This window comes from Acyrthosiphon pisum, chromosome A1, assembly GCF_005508785.2.
Source record: "Acyrthosiphon pisum isolate AL4f chromosome A1, pea_aphid_22Mar2018_4r6ur, whole genome shotgun sequence".
Classification (NCBI taxonomy): Eukaryota; Metazoa; Arthropoda; class Insecta; order Hemiptera; family Aphididae; genus Acyrthosiphon; species Acyrthosiphon pisum.
Window position 1 is genome coordinate 37,725,642 of NC_042494.1, and position 18,180 is coordinate 37,743,821.

At 24.5% G+C, this 18,180-nt stretch overlaps 1 protein-coding gene across 3 annotated transcripts in view; it reads right to left on the reverse strand.

The window, feature by feature from the left end:
- LOC100575587 (5-hydroxytryptamine receptor 1) overlaps positions 1 to 18,180 on the reverse strand; it is a 251,248-nt gene that overhangs the window by 168,147 nt on the left and 64,921 nt on the right. The window contains exons 1-2 of one of the 3 annotated variants that reach the window (XM_029486999.1): positions 14,697 to 14,909; positions 14,569 to 14,610 (exon numbers count right to left, since the gene is read on the reverse strand). The exons of 1 other annotated variant lie outside the window; for it this stretch is intronic. The gene's annotated coding sequence lies outside the window, so the exon portion shown is untranslated. Of the gene's footprint in view, positions 1 to 14,568; positions 14,611 to 14,696; positions 14,910 to 18,180 lie in introns of those variants that run through there. One more of the 3 variants, XM_029486998.1, reaches the window with a different exon arrangement.

Genomic DNA, 18,180 nt, shown 5'->3' on the forward strand with positions numbered 1-18,180 from the left:
AAATTGGTAAGTGTAAAATTATTTTTCAATTATTGTTCAATTAATTTAAACAAATACTACAATTTAACTTTTATAACATTGTAAAATAATTTCAACAACAATATAAATACATGTGGCCGTACATTATACAGAGGTTGAATAATATTTGTACTACAATACTTCTATCTATATTGTATATACGTAACGAAATGAATGCTGGAATTGACAATAAGATAACAAATGATGTATTCATTACATATGTAATAAAAGTAAATTCTGATTGATGATGTGAAGAGGAAATAATTTGATTCATATTAATTTTATGGCGTGAAGCAAGTAGTAAATTTCAACTACAACAATTGGTAGGTATAGGGTATAATGCATGAAGCCTATTAAAAAATGATGAGGTTATTATTTAATTGAATATAAGTACAAAATAGTATATTATTTTAATTTATGAGTATCGAAGTCGTGATTGTAATAGGATTCTTTAAATTGTATCATCATACCGAAGCCGAACGATACCCAACAAAAAAATGTAATTATATCTACTGCCTAAATCAGATTACAAAAAAAAAAAATTAGTCTGCGATTTTATCCTACATGGTATTGCTTACTAGGGTAGTGACTATACTGGCTCATCTGAGTATGTTGTATGTTAATATGTCCATGTGGAATGCGACATGTTTGAAAGTTGAAACGAATCCAATCAACAAAAACTGTCATTTGTCTACAACTTGCAACCAGCAAGTAAACGTTTAAACGTACTAGATGACTTCAGTTGGTATCAGTTTTTCTCAAAACGTTATCAATGGTTAAGTATTATAATCTTTAAAAAAAATGCATTTTATTCAATAATTATTTCGATAGCAAAACCGTGAATCCGTTCTAACAACAGTGTTTTGGCCAGTCATCAAAGGTAATTTATCGAAAAACTAATGACTGGAGTACTTAGCCGAAAATTATTTATTTTAGGCTGAAAGTATATATTTTACTACATAGTATAAGTATTTACATAAAAAAGTTATGTTTGTAAAACTTTTTTTATACTGACATTTCTTACAAGTTATACAGACAATTAACACTAAAAACAAGAAAACTTTTTTTTTTTAAAACTCTTTTCTTTACATAAAATATAAATGTAGAAAAGATTATTTTAAAAATGCTCGTTAGTCATTTTGTATAAAAATGTCAAAGTTAAATTTTTAAGATATCCACTAATGAATCTGTAAACAAATACATACGTTAAACTATGAATTTGTTTCAAAATCTTAGAATTTTAACCATTTAAAAATAAGTGATCGCTTAATCATTTTTAAATTTAAAAAACATAATTTTATTTTTTAGATTTTTAGTAATAAGCTTACTCTTCATCTTAACAAAATCAATATTACAAACATTATTTTATACTGTGATTAATTGTATTAGTATAGGTATTATATAAAATATGATATTCAATATACTCAACCAAATTTAATATAATATGTAAATTTATTAAAATGTCCAATCTTGCCGACATTTATGTTAAAAAGTTTAAAATCTTTATTCTTTATATATTATATTTCTTCCCGTGTTCTGCACCGATTTTGATGAAATTTTTGTGTTTGCTTAAGCAGGTCTTTAAATGGTTTAGATTCACAATTGCACCCGGTAGGCCCAACCTGCCACCTGGGTATGTGCTCAAACAGAGATTTTGAGATTTATGATAGAAATGTTTGTTAATTAATAGTTGCTATTGGTTATAGGAAAAATAATTAGTAGAAATTAGTATTTAATTATTATTGGTTGCCATTGATTATTCGGGAAGTTCAGGTAATAGCACGCTTCAATCCAAATTTTTGCACATTATCATTAGGCACCATAATTAAATAAAATGAATTGACTATAAAAAAAATTGAACTATATTTGTTATGCATGTTATATTATAAATATTTAAATTATATAACTATTTGTATACATCATTATAATATTATTATAACAGAATTAAGTACCTATAATAATAGGTACCCTCGCGTTCAATCACTATACATTTTAAACGAGACATACATTACATTATAATATTACATTTTATATACTTAGAATTTATATTTTATAGTTAAAGAACCAAATTATATAAGAAATATTTTACTTTAAATAATAATAAAATTACCATTCATTTTAACACTGAATTTTGATGATTTGTTTTTTGGGTACCTACTTTTATTTATTTCATGTAAAAATAATATTTGTTTATTTCAAAATAAGTGGTGTTAAAAAAATAAAAGTCTACAAAAATAATTAATTGTTGATCATACCGGCCGTCCACTTGAGCATAATATAGTGATAGAGTGTACCATACTTATAAAATGACTGAAGAAAAATTAAACTTTAAAAGGTTTGAAACAGTTAAATTTACATGTACTTCATGTCACAAATTAGTAATTGACAGGTTAGGTTGTACAGTAAAATTCTTTCAGTTAGAGAACCTTATATTATTTATACAAAATACATTTTACATGCACTTAAAAACTCGTATTTTTTATTGTTTTTGGCTCATTTTAGAAATAAATTAACACGCCTGACATATAAATAGCATAAACATGATTTACGTTACATATCAAATAATATAAATAAGATATATTATAGTATGTAATACCTATGTACCTACGTCCTGCATACTTATTATTGGTTTTAAATATAATAGCTGTTTTTATTTTAAAATGTAATATTTTATAAATATAAGGCAGCTATTATGGTATAAATCAAATTTCAAAAAATATACTAAGCTTACAACAATTTTAAAATAATCATATAATTACTTCAATAAAATAGTATAAATAATATTAATAACTAATGTTAATTTAATATTAGTCTTAAATATAATTGTGTTTTCTGAATTAAATAATTATCAATGCAATTAATATACATATAATATGTAAAACATAAGTTAAATTATTTTAATGATAGGATTTTATTTTGTTGTTATTATATACATAACTGTAATAATTATGTTTCTTCTTTAAAATTTACTATGTACCTATGCATGGTACATTATACATTTATTATTTAACTTTTTCAATGAGTTCTAAGTAACACCATATACATTGTGAAATTTAGATTATTACTGTGAAATTTCAAACTTTCATATCTCGTAAAGAATAGTTTTCTCTTCAGTAAAATTATTTAAAATATCAAGTTTCGTCTCACTAAAGTAAACTATATAATATTACCTATCAAATTAGGTGCCCACTAGAAATATTCCATTCTTCTAAATGTTCAACATTAAAAATCCTATTTTTAGGTAGGTAATAGACATTGCGTAAGATTAACATAATACGTTTCTAGAAACATATTTTTAATTTTTTAATTATACAATATTAAATTAAAATAAATATGAATTTTACTCTATTAATTATTATATTCTATAGGTATTTTATTACTTTTTTCCATATATTATAAAGTTATTTATGATCTAAGATCTTAGTGCGGGGTTATTTATATTTAAGACACACTTCTATACAGGATCACGTTTAATAACAATTTATTATGCCTTAAGTAAGGCTAAAATAAATTCTACTGTAACGTGGTGTATGGTAAATAATATTAAACGTTGTTTATAATATATGGTATGGTATCGGTATTTCGGTATATCAGTAACAGATTGATACCAAACGGAGGAATATGATAGAATTTTGTTAAAAATAATATCACACAAGACACTTATAGTTATACTGAGTACAATAATTAACGTATATTGGAATAAAATGTTAATATAATATATCTTACTTTATCACACGAAGCAAACGACGAAGTGAGACTAACACGGCACCCGTATAAGTAATAGGCCAAAGGATAATACTTTACATTTATAAAGTAATCAAAAGTATTTATATCTAAGTAGTTGATCTCCGTGATAATACAAACGAATATAAGAGATTACACACACATAGTCAGGGATAAATTATTTTGTACAGCTAAATAATATAATATGTATATCATTATTAACATAATAATATATATGTACCTATATAAACATTATAAATATAATCATAAACACACTCATTTATTTTTAATTAATAGTTATTTGACCAGGGTTGGGATTTTAGAGTATTTGCATATTTTTTATGGGATCCTTAAGAAATAGCAGAGTAAGCTAAAAATGTGTTTCATGATACAGAGAACTCAAATTGAAAATTATATTTTGCATATTTTTGCATATTTTGGGATTTTTTTAGATTTTTGTGGTATTTTTGTACTTTTTGAGATGTTTTGCACTTTTACCTGTTATTGAATTATTAAGTAAATGGACCGATTACGTGGCTGCGCTGAATGCTGATGCGATGTGAGCAACGCCGTGCCGTTCATAATAAATTTCGTATTATTTGGTTTTAATTTTAAAGTTTTCTTATCTTCTGATTTTGTAAGGGGAAAAGAGTAAAACTATTAATTAATACATTTCCGCTTTATTTTGCATATTTTATTGTTTTTATTGCTTATTTTTAGCGCATATTTAGCGATATTTAAGGTAATATTATAGCACTTATTTATGCAATTTTAAGTGCCATATTTTCTTCATTATAATAATGTTATGCTTGACCGCAAGAGTTGCATATTAAATATAGGTACTTGTATATTTTTATATCTACTTTAATTCTTTGAACATCTTCCATAAAATATACAATTTTAAATGCTATGAAATAATATAATTTTGAAACCAATTACCTTATTTATTTGTTTATTTTTTTAAATGTGGGGCAATTCAATTCTTTATGTTATTAGTTGTATTACAACGACATTAACATTTATAATATATAGTATCAACTGACCACCAAATACATTTATTTTCACTCGAATACTCGATCTTTGTGAACTATGCACCTAAATATTCATTATATACAAGCAGATTTTCACAGTTGGCTATTAACAGAGGTTTTAAATTCAAAAATTATTGTTTTTCACACGTTAGTTTATTACTAAAAAATTAGAACATAATATTCATACTACAGTAGATACAACACACAACGCGTCTATTTTGACTTATTAATCGAAAGTTGCGAAAGTTTAATATACTATATATACTATAGTTATATTATGACAAAAATATCGTATACAAGTTATCAACTTTCTGTTTTAATTCATATTATAAAATAATATAATAATTGTTATAGTTAACCAGAACCACTGGGATGCATAATATAATTAAATTGACAATACGATTCCATAAGAAATATTTTTGTGGTAATTTTAAAAAAAGGAATAACATTAATTTAAATTTTTTGAGTGTGAATCATAATATTTATAAAATGTTTTAAAGTAACCAACAACATGAATAGGTAAATAATATAGTGTTTACTATACTACGTATTATTAAACAGTAAGTACATAATCCTGGGCCTGCAGACGAGTCTCTATAGGGACCAGTATTCTTATTACCGAGAAATGAAATGAATAATAATGTTCAGGCAAATATTATATTAAATTGTTTGCAGAAACAACAACTCCCTAAAAAAGTATAATATCATATCCTTTGGAAATCGGTTAAAAATATATAGAAATAATACATTATATATACACCATTGTGCGTGATTTGGTACAAATATCGTCGTGGATTGAGAAGAACATTCGAACCCAATACGATAGCCCATCGATAAAAATAAAAACAGATGTTTAATAACATCACGTGTTTCTTATATGTGGTCAAGCACCTATAGGGACCACAGTTAGCTTTTTTTTTCACTGAAAAACAACACATCAAAAATACGAGCTGAATATAGTCATCCACAACTCACATATATCATTGTTTTTGTTTTCCACTATACCACTATATATCGCAAGCTTCATCCTCCATCCTAAATATACATTCGATTTCTATAGACCAATTCAAAAATTTATAATATATAGCTAATATACGTATATAATAATAGCATAATGATAATAATACATATTTTTAGACAGTTTTGTGAGTGTTTGTAGCTTGGTGTTTGGACGTGTGAGTAATATAATACCATTTGACTTGGCACAGTAGAAGTAATAATATGATAATAATTAATAATTAATAATTATTTTAATAATTATTTATAATGATAAAAACCACACATTACAAGTCATCACTGTCAAATGGTTTTTTTTTATGTTTTTTCTTCAGGTGATTTTTTTATAAATACTATGAACGATCATATCTTCAGATTCTTATGCCAACAACATCGATCATAGGCATGACATCTGAAGAATAATTAATAATAAATTAACAGCAATAAATTGCTAATTTTAGCTTTTCCCATAAGTTAATAAATTGTTCTCAATTTTAAATACATATCAGGGTCAATGAATTTTTATACTTTTTTACTACAATATATTAAATATATTCGTTTTCAACCTCTCTAAAACTCGTAGTAACTTAGTACAGTTTGAAAATAAATATATTATATATTATATATTTTTGTTAATTTAACAAAATATACAGGCGTTAAGATGCTCCCATAGACTCTGTAGATTCATGTCTGAAATGGTTTTCGCATAGCCTTTTTCATATCATTAATCCAAAGAAATTAATGCCGTGGTATGACTGTTTTATTGTAATAGGTAACATATGTTTTATAAATATATAATCTTCCGTGGATGTCCCTACATTTTGTTACATATTTTTTATTCATAAGAAATAAGAATATTATACAATAACATAACATAGTATAATATGAAGCAATATGCCTCGTAATGAAGAATTTTTTATACAGAACAAGTTATATTTTATATAATTACGTATGCATATGATATTTTAATTTATATAAAACATAAGATCTGTTATAAAAAAAATGTTTAATAATACAATTGTACATTATGAAAACGATAGATTTATTGAACAATTATATATATATATATATTTATTATTTTTAAACCAACACAAGATACCTATAACATATTTATACATTTTCAACGTAATCCTCTAATTATTGTAAAAAAGTAAGATAACTGCTAATTTTATTAATAAATTATTACAGATAATCACCTATCCAATGTAAAATTCAAGCACCTGAACTTTTTAATTTAAAGCTTAACAAAAATTGCCAAATAAAAATCTCATAAACTAACTTAACAAATTAATGACATAAAACACATTAATGTATTGAATCAATTTTGTCACAACATAAACAACTTGAAATAAAATGTTTAACAATTTTTAAAATTATTATGGTTTTTACATTTTATAATAAATTGCATTCATTATTAAAATAATAAAATAATATCATCTTGTAGTATTATGTAAATGTTTTAATTTTATTATAATTTTCTATAAACACGTTTTTGGGTAGGTAGTGCTCAAAAAACTTTCATGTTATACCTTCAATTAATGTTGGAATGAAGTCTAGTATATACTGAATATAATATATATTTGGTAAGTTTCTACTGTACGTACATAAATGTGCACACTCATAGGATTATTAAAATACATTTGTATAAATAACTGAATCTTGTTATTTAAAAAACCAAAAATATTATTATACACATATTTTTTAGAAAAAATAGAAATTATTGACTAAAATAAGATTTAGATAGTCACAACAATTAAAATAAAAAATGTTCAAACAATAATAAGTATTACATTTTTTTTCCTTTTAACTTCTCAATACTAATTTTATATTTTCACTTTTTGATTATATTGATTAATATGCGTTTATTTATTTACTTTATTAGTTTACATCTCAAGATAAGTATTATTAGATTGATTGTATAAGTGTAACAATTCACATATAAATGTAGTACAGATACAAGATATTTTCTATGAAAGTCCCTTATTTTATCAATTATGTAATTTTTTTTTGTTTTATTTTTTAACAAACTATATAATATCAAATTTTGAGAATTAAAACGTGTTTTAAATTTTCTTTTTCAAATATGAAATTTAATATAAAAACATGCCATTTGAAAATTGAAAAAAAACTGAATCAAGAAAATAAAAATTGTTGATATTGTAACACTTAAAACGAATGAATGTATTATTTTAAACATTACTTTTGTATTTTATCATTGATTTAAAAATTATCCTTTTAATTTTTTCTTTTATGTTGTAGCCTACCTCCGCTGGGAGGCCTCTACAGTCTGTTTAATCTGACTTTTTATTTTAACCTATATTTACCACCAATTGTTCTTATTGTTCTCTTTTTTTGTAACAGATTGAATAAAAACTTTTGAACCAGAAATAAACAAATTTTTCTTTCGATAACATAATTTTTTCTTATTGAGATAAAAATATCTTTATATTATAGAAGCATTAGTTGTATTTAAAAGTACATCCTTTTTCTAGTACACAATAAATACATAAGTACCTATTTTAAACTAGATATTATTAGAGCAGGAAAAAAAATTATTACAATATTGTTTGTAACATTTATATCTATTTTATATCTGAGAATTTCAGTAATACACTAATACCTATATAGGTATGTAAAAATTTACACGCTAGATAAAACTGACTTTCAAACGACGTTAATACTTTTTGCACACGTAAAACATTTTTTTTTTTAGCCAATATATCTTAGTAAAGGCGTGTATACGGGGTTTTTTTTAAGTTTAAAAACATAGAAAAGACCTAAATGAAACTTATAAACACATTGTATATTTTAATGAAACATGATATGAAATACATATACATAGTATAAGCTTTTTCCTAAGTATTAATTTATGTTTTTTCTACCATAATCAGCGCGAAATTTCAAAAGAATAAAATAAAACAAAAAAATATATAGGTACATACAAAATTAGGCTTATTCAGTCATGCTCTAATTCTATCTTTGCTTAGGTTTAAGATCTTTGAAAATTCTTAAATCTTCTCTTTCATTAGTCATCTTGTACACGATGTGGCCAGTTATTATTCTTTTATGAAAAATCCAATGATTATGACCGCTCGGTAATTTTAGTCGTATTACAAACAGTAATACTCTTAATGATATACATTTTTCTTGAAAAACAAAAAAAAAGCAGATTTTAAACTCAATTTTGTCCATTTTTTGTATAGTCATTAGTTATATGCGCATTCCATTAAACATCGGTTTTGTACGAGTATATTATACGTCATATACCTAACAGATGTAATAATAACAAGATACCAGCTTGAATATATTATAATATGGGGAATATGAATGAAAAATACTTTCAGAAATGTCAGGCTTAAAACATCTGAGGAAGGGATGGCAGTTACTGAGAGAATGGATTGTCGGTAGGCGTTACCGGTCCTGTATAACACTAATGATGTATGGCTTAGAGTTTTTGGGACACTTTTGCCAGAGATAAAGCAGCGAAAACCATACTAAGTATGAGTGACCATAAAAGTTCAGTACCTATGTAATATCTGTATTCTGTATAGTGTATATATTATGTATAATCGTTATAATATCCATTTTTATATATTTTTTATTTATAATTGTATAATATATATATATATGTAAAATACTAAAGAGATTATATAGAGATTTATAATTTATTGCATCCTTTTACCACGAAGTCAGATCAAAATTTACTGTCATTTATATGAACGAATACATGTGAATAATATAAATTGTATTTCATTACCATATTTTGACCCGCAACTATCTTACTGGGTGGTATTCTATCAGATATGAGAACAATATAAAATAACATTTTTGCTGTACACTAATCAAACGTGAAATAGATTAAAAAATTAATTTATATCTGTATTTCTAAAATAATTGTTAAAATTTTATTCATATTTTTAATTGTTTTTTTTAAAAAATATATTTGCACCCAATTAAATCAATTTTCATAGGCAAAACAACCATGTCAGTATCATTGTAACAATACAGGAATATATTGTTAAAATAATATATTGTACAACCTCCATAACAAAAAAATGAATGAAGAAAAAACCATTTTATTATAGATTACCTGTCATACCAAACTTGATAGCCAATAAAATCTACTTATAAACAATATAATCATCCTAACACTACCTAGAAATCCTCATCATAGATTAAAAATATAAATACAATATGACAATTTCTTTTATTCATATTTTTGGCGCCATAATGGAGAAAATCCACATATATATCTGAATTGAAGTGATATGCTATATTTTAAACTTGCAAAAACGCAAAAAAACTTAAACGTTTGAAATTCAAATTATATAAGTAAAAATTAAAAATTGTTTTGTTTATGTCTCAAAAACGATATTTAGTATAGAACGTATTTTAGTATAGATTTAATATTTATTGGAATTTATTCTATCTGAATGAAAAATGATCAAATTGGTTGTTGTGAGTTTTCTGAATATATTCATATAATCAGAGAATAAAAAAGGTTTTCATTTAAAAATTATTGTAGGTACTTGTATTAATGTTTTCCCTAAATAGGTTAATCATATTCAATTATGCAGAAAATAAATAATTGTTATATTTTTATGAAAGGTTATTTACCTACGTAATTTCGTTCATAATTTAGTATTTAATCGAAAGACTTTTATATTACAGCCATAAATATCGTCAATCAAATGCCTGCATAATACATTCTAAAATATTTTGTTTTTAGGGCATCGATGCGTTTTTTAGTACAAAAACATGTCTTACAGGAAAAATTCTCACGCCCTGTATAGTAGGATTTCGTTAATTTTTTTTTTATTTAAAACAAATTAAGGGGCTGTATTCATTGTCGATGCTTAAGAATAAGTATTGCTTATACTTATGAGAAAAATGGGATTTATAAACGAGACTTTGGCTTAAGAAAAGAAAAAGTATTACTCAAATTTAGGTTGGTTGAGATCTAATTTAAGCATTGCTTTTAGTAATTATTATTTACCGTGGTAATTATCACAGTTTTTTTTATTTTTAAAATTATCAAAATTAGCTTAAGCAATACTTATTCTTAAGCATCGTCTATGAATACGATCCTAAAACTTTTTTGTATTCTTAATCAATGTCTGAAATTAATAAATAGTTGATAGTTTTATTTATAAAATGTAAATAGATAGGTAACACGTCTCATATTTTTAATTTAGTTCCTACCTAATACCTGAAGTGTCCTGAGAAATGCAGCTCATTCGACCAACCCTGTCTGTACATGATACATATGAATCATATGACATATCTTAAGGTATAAATATGAAAACATAAGGTTCATCTGAATACGGTTTTAATATATTCATAAAATTTAATATAGTTCGTTACAATTGTGCAACTTGCTGGTGTATCACTATATTATATTCGAACAATGTATGAGTCGAGTATCTTCACTTGAGATGCGAGTGGAACTTAAATAGATGAACATTATTGTAAATAGTACAAGCTATTTTTCATAGTTTGAAGATAATTTTCAACAATGAGCTTGTATGTGTTTGGACTCGTATTTCTTTATACTATATGGCATGAGATTTCATACGGAAACCTATGGGTTAATTGAATTCTATTTGCTGTTAATGACATACGTACAACGTATTTGCAGTGAGACATGTCTATCCTTTCGGATTATCATAATCTAAGTATAAATCACACATTTCAACTTAAATCAAGCACAATTAATTTCAAACCACTGTAATTTTCTCTATCTATAGGGTGTAACAGGAAGACCTCACAAAAAATAATAAATAAATTATGCTAAAAATTTTGAAAATAATATGGTTAGTAAATAATTTAAGAAATATAATCATGTCACGAAATTCCCAAAAATAATATTTTGAAAAAAGTTATTACTTCTAAATTAATTTATTCAGAAAAATATTGATATTTAAAAAATTCTAAAAAATAAACTACTTGACTTAGATAAATGTTCTTACCATCAAACATGTTCTTTTTAACAGATTTACAAATTTTCTATTTTTAATTTTTATATTATACTTTTCTGCAGTTGAGTGTATGGACCACGCCACACCAAGCCATACTTTAGAGTTTATATCGTTGTATTATTATGATATTGTATAAATATAAATCACTACCTAGGTACATAAATAATATATACTTTCGGTCTTATCGCAATTTATTATTTTATAATGCGTATAGGCTTAGATAATGCATAGATTAATAAGCAGAAGGTACCCGCGTAAAAATACAAATATATATACCTATTAAAAAAAGTTAGTTTCAAGTAGGTATGTATAGTATAGATGCATCTTATTTGGTTTATCACAATAATAATGTGTATTTTTTACGTCATTCTTTTCACAAATTTGAATATTTGTATTTGAAGAATAGTTTTATTTAACACATATTATTATAATATATATTTATATACTTATCTATCTGATACACTTTTTAAAAATAAATTCGACGGACCTAATTTTTTTTTCTGTTGTTAATTTAAATGTACCCTGAAGACTTGGACCATTTACTAAACTTGGTACTACAACTTAATAATTATAATGATTTGGAATAAAACAGTTCAATTAATATAATGGTAATAAATAAGTATTAAAATGCATTATAATAATAATAATTACAAACATAAATAGTGTTTACAAATTGTGTCTTTTTTTAAAAATGAGGTATTGAATATGTGTATTAAAATGTTCATAATTATCAACACTTTTAAAGTTTCAAAATTTTTTCCGATTAACAATCCATATTTTTAGATTACATTAAATCATAACAAACTTTAAAACATACAAAATGGTAAGAAAAATCGTTTGATGTGTATATCTACTATAGTATTGTATTCTATATTTTTTTAACGAATAATTTGAATGGAAACTTCCTTATTTTCTGATATAAGTAAGAAAACGTTCTTTTAACGTACACATCTACTACTTTAGATATAATGCCTAGATAACACATACAGGTATCTAAGATAACCTTCAGAACCGTAATTTATAGATTTACATATAATGTATAACATTGTATGTTTTTATATATTTTAAACTTTACAGTCGTTTGAAAGTATATCGTTGACTTCCATCGTCATATAAATGTTACAAATAGTAAGTTTATTTAGTATGTTTATCTCAAGGGATTTTTATTATTATATTATCCTCTTTTTTCACAGCACATACAGTTGTGTGAGTTTTACACCAAAGGGACATTGCAATTTCAATGCACTCAAACTATATATTTTTATAAAAATTCCCAATTATAAAACAATATTTGAAAATAATACAATTGACCTTCGACCTTCCTACCAGCCACTTATTATGTATATTTTAACTTCAAAGAGCTAACATTCTCTCGGCAACATAAAATGTTTAGAATTGAATGAATTAGTATTCAATTTTATGAAAAACCAAAATAAAAAATAAAGGGAAATTGCTCTAAATTATAGAAGATTTCGAGTACAACTTACTCGTCATCGTTTGTGTCACTGTAATGAATGTGTTAAATTTGAATTTTGCATATGAAAAACAATTGCGATTGGAGTGGTGGCCAACATCTACTTATTCTAAGGATATTTTATAATTTATTAATATGAAAATTAGTAAAAGGTTGGACACATTTTGTCGAAAACATCCCAAACATCATATATTTTTTTTATTAGTACATTTTATAAATCAATACCAACGTCCCGTAGAATGGTGTGAATGGTAATATAGGATCATGGTATAAATAGCTTAAAATCTAATCAAATATTTTAAAAATTTTAAATTTCCTTCTATCTATGGAAAAAATATAAATAATCGTAATTTTGAAAAGTTCCAATTCCAGCAATTAATAATTTTCCAGTTCCAGCAAAATAACGACAATTATGCATTGAATTAAATATCTAATACTGTCAAAATTTGAATTTTATAAACTAGGAAATAAAAAAATGTTAGGTTTTAAAAATATTTCTTTTTAAATTATATCAATTGCTATAAGAAAAATAAATGAGGAACCTTGTATTCAATTTTAAAAAAGATTTGCTTTTCAAGATAAATTTAAAAATGTCTAAAATTGTAATTGTTTATAAATATTTAGCACAATTATACGAGCTGATATATATTAATAATGTTGTTGTGTTATATCTTGAAAATGATTTTATAAACAATTATCAAAAATAATATCTATACTCCATTCCAAATAAGAAACACCACGGCGGCTACAGGTAAAACCAGTTTTGCTACGTAAAAGTGGGTGTTTCTTATTTGGAATAGAGTATACTATGAATTACAAGAAAATAACAAAATGTATTTAAGTATATAAGTATTATATTATTATATAATAATAATAATTATTTATTTCTATAATTTTGTTTTAGTTTACCCCGATAATTCTCGAAAAGTACGGAGAATTTTTTGGTTTGACCCTTCAAAGTACCAACTATACCCAATTTTCTATCAGGAACCACACTCAATGTTTAAAATTAAAGAATTGTTCCCGTTCCAAAAATCGATGACAGAGTACAGAAATACAAAAAAAAACCACTCATAGTCAATTCGTTCATCGTTCCGTTTAAAATCTAATATAACATAATATTACCCCTTTTGCATACTTTTTGGAACCGAAAAATACAGTGAATTTTACATAAAAGTCGTCTGATTTTAATAGTTGAATCTATATTTTGGATAATAACTAATAAGTGGCCCATGTAATATTGGTATTTATGACAAACATATTATATTATTACACTTACATTACAATTATATAATATATCTGTATACTAAATAAGTAAATAACTGTACCTAATAAAAAAGAATATTACCTGTTAAACGTCTATTTCCATAAATCTTCAATATATTTTAATCTAAAACAGATTTAAAAATACATTTATTAATTTACATTTTATATAAATAAATTAAAATACAATAAATAAAAAATATACATACTAACATTTTAAATAGAATAATATCAGTTCGCAAAGAAACGGTTTTACGAATATTTCAACGTAGTTAGATACATATTATAGATTCCAGTCGAGTCTCAATAGCTCAAACCTCGGTAACTCAAAGACCTAAATTTTTTTCTTGCTCCTATTATTGTTTTTATGTTATGTTTGAGGTATATAACTAGAAAATAAATAAGTCGAATTTATATATGTTCCCCTCGAGACTAAACTGTATTAGTATATATATATTAAAAATACAATATCAATACATCTATATGTTATACATATGTAAACTGTTTTTATGAAAATAAAACAACTTGTTCATCAATAAGTACAATAAGTCATTATGCGATAATGGTTAAGTAACGTCAATGTTCTTGTGTTATAAATGAATAAAAATAACATTTATTAAAAAATTACCCAAATTTAAATATTTATAATTTCTATACCTAAATATTATGAACCAAACAAGACAATTTCGTTTTGAATAACATGTAGTTAAACTATAAAATAAATTTTCAATAACATTATAAACAATATTCTATGATATTTTGTACGAATTTAAAACATATGTACCAACAGATTAAGTTATAATAAATAATATATTTTGTTTTTCTTTCATACACTAAAACAAATATTTATAAAAAATTTAATTTAAATTGTTTTAAAATATAATAAACTTAACACACGAGTTTACGGTTTATGAGTAGTTTATACATGATGTGGCTGTAGTTGGAGGTTTCAAGGCTTGAAAACTTCAAACTAACATACACCGTTTATAACTATATGAATGCAAATTGAAATAAAGTATTTTATTATGTATTTTAAATACTTGGAGTCACGGTTCAATGGAGATGATCCTAGGACAAAAGTGTTTTTTTTTTTTTCACCACTGTGGAAACGACAATGCCATTCAAAATTATAATTGATAAGAGCGTAACAGTGCAGTTTTTTTAATAAACAGTGAACGAATGGACTATAGATGGTAATAACCGGTAATCCAAGTCTCAAGACGACGCAATTTCCCCATCACGTCCGTTCCGTGGTGTAAAGCACGAAATCCCTTAGCGAATCTCAAAAGATGTCGTCCGTTAGCCAAGTCAAATGAAGTGTGCGTGAGAGTGTAAATCAGAGATAGTATGGCTAACAATAAAATATAATTTATCCCAACTAAAAAATCTATGACTATGAAATTAGGTCTAGTGTATTAAAAGTTTTGAATATACACCATATTATTTTTTATATTTATAGGAACTGCTGTATTTTATGATAAATATCTAAATGTATAGTCATTGTAAGTTTAATTATAAATCTTTAAAATATGGGTTTTACTAAAGCTGATGTTATTAATATATTAAATATTATGACCACCATGTATTTGCTAATAAATTTCAAATATAACTGTTTAGTCGCCAGTCACTCACCACTTACGACACTTTTTTACTTAATATTTTATGGTACATTTATGAAAATAATTGAGTATCAGAAAATAAGTACATAACTATTCTAACTAAGGTATTTCTAATTCTTTGACTGATTGTAGGCGTATTTTATTTTAATTATGTCCTCCGGTTGCCATGATAACTAAAGATGTATATTTATTTTGGTTAAATTTTAACTCGTCTGTGCATATATAATCAGTAGCAGGTCAATCATAATATCGCATTCTACAGTTATGATTCTTAAATTTAAATTTAAAAAATCAATTTTGAAAATCTCAAACACAAGTTTTAGGTAAAGATATTATAGTCACTGTAACAATATGTGTACCAAGTTGTTCAACATTAATAGACATACACGTGCAACCAAACTCACAGGAGTAACCACCTCCATTTCAATAGACGTGACCTAATATTATACATTTATACGCGTATGCCAGGCTGACATAATATTATCTGAAGTAACAAAACAGATACATAGTTAGAACAGAAGGTAACTTAAATTTCTTGCTACAATGATTTAATAATGAGAAATTGAAATATCTGAAAAAATTACTAAAGGAAAAAAGGAGTGTTTTTTTTTTGTTATATTAGTTATTACTTATTTCCATGCACTATAAGAAAAAATAAATTATAAAGATTAATTCCATATGGCAACATTTTTGGGTGATTGAAAATCAATACTTAATGTAACAGCTTGGATACAAAGCTTATTGATTTTTTTTTTTTGTAAAACATCATTATAGATATATATTATATACCTACATAATAAATACAATCATGTCTAATAGTATAACACTCGTCAGCAGTCAATCAGAAACTGATTTATGGCTTTCTATGGGGACCAGGAATATGTTAGACTTTATAAAACATTTTACTTTAATTGATTAGAAAAATAATCTTCATAACTTTGTACATTTTTTGCATAATTTTAACTGTTTAAATTAAAGTTGGCATTATTTTATAAAACTTTTTTTTGATATAAATATTTATTTTGAATTAATTATATAAAGTTATAATATAATACAAATTCTATCTTTGCGTTTTGATTGTTATTTTTTTAAATTTAATTACGTTTTGTCTTTCTAACAACATCGTATTTTTTATTGCAACAAGTACCTAACCTATATATAAACATAATTTATTATGATAAAAAAATGTAAACATTTATCAAACTATTCAAATACCTACTATTTTAAAAATATAAATATAAGTCTTATTTAAATATAATCTAATATAATTAATTAAATATGTATACATATCATACCTATCTTATTATAGTATGAAAATGTTTGGTACAATTATTGTACTTTGAAAAATATATTTCGTGATACAAAATAAGTATTTCAAATTTTTTATTTAACCTCATGACGGAACCTTTGAAAAAAAAAAACAAAAATGGTGTTTGAAATATTTTTATTTATTACCTATGTACCAGAGTGATACGTTATTACGTTTATATAAAAAAAGAAGACCTTAAATACACCATTTATACACGTTTTATGATAACAACTGTTCTTTAATATTACAATTTAATAGTAAATATAATTTTAAATGCGTATATTTAATTGGTTATACACTTAAATAATTGTGAATCAGCGCGGCGTAGTGACTGAAATCAATCACAGAACGTGATTGAGAGTAAGCAATGGCTGTTGCCACTAGTACCTGGATGGGTGACCACCCGGGTCCATAGTGGCAAACACCTTGCCACACTTGCACGTGTTTCCAACCAACCGTACCAACCGTTCCAACCGTCCGTAACCCCATATAGCTAATAGCCATGATTGCTGGGCTCTAAACCAAAGAAAAAAAAATTAAATAAAACTATGCAAAACTTTGGTAAATTACAATAGAATATAGTATATATATTGAAAATATCGTTTAAAAAAATGTATAACTATTAAATTATACAAGATAACAATAATTGAATTTAAAACTAATAAAAAATTATCCATTCACTGATATTAATTGAATTCTCAATTTAAATGAATAAATGATTAAATAAAATACATATTTTTTTTATTTAATCTTGAATTTTACATTCTTA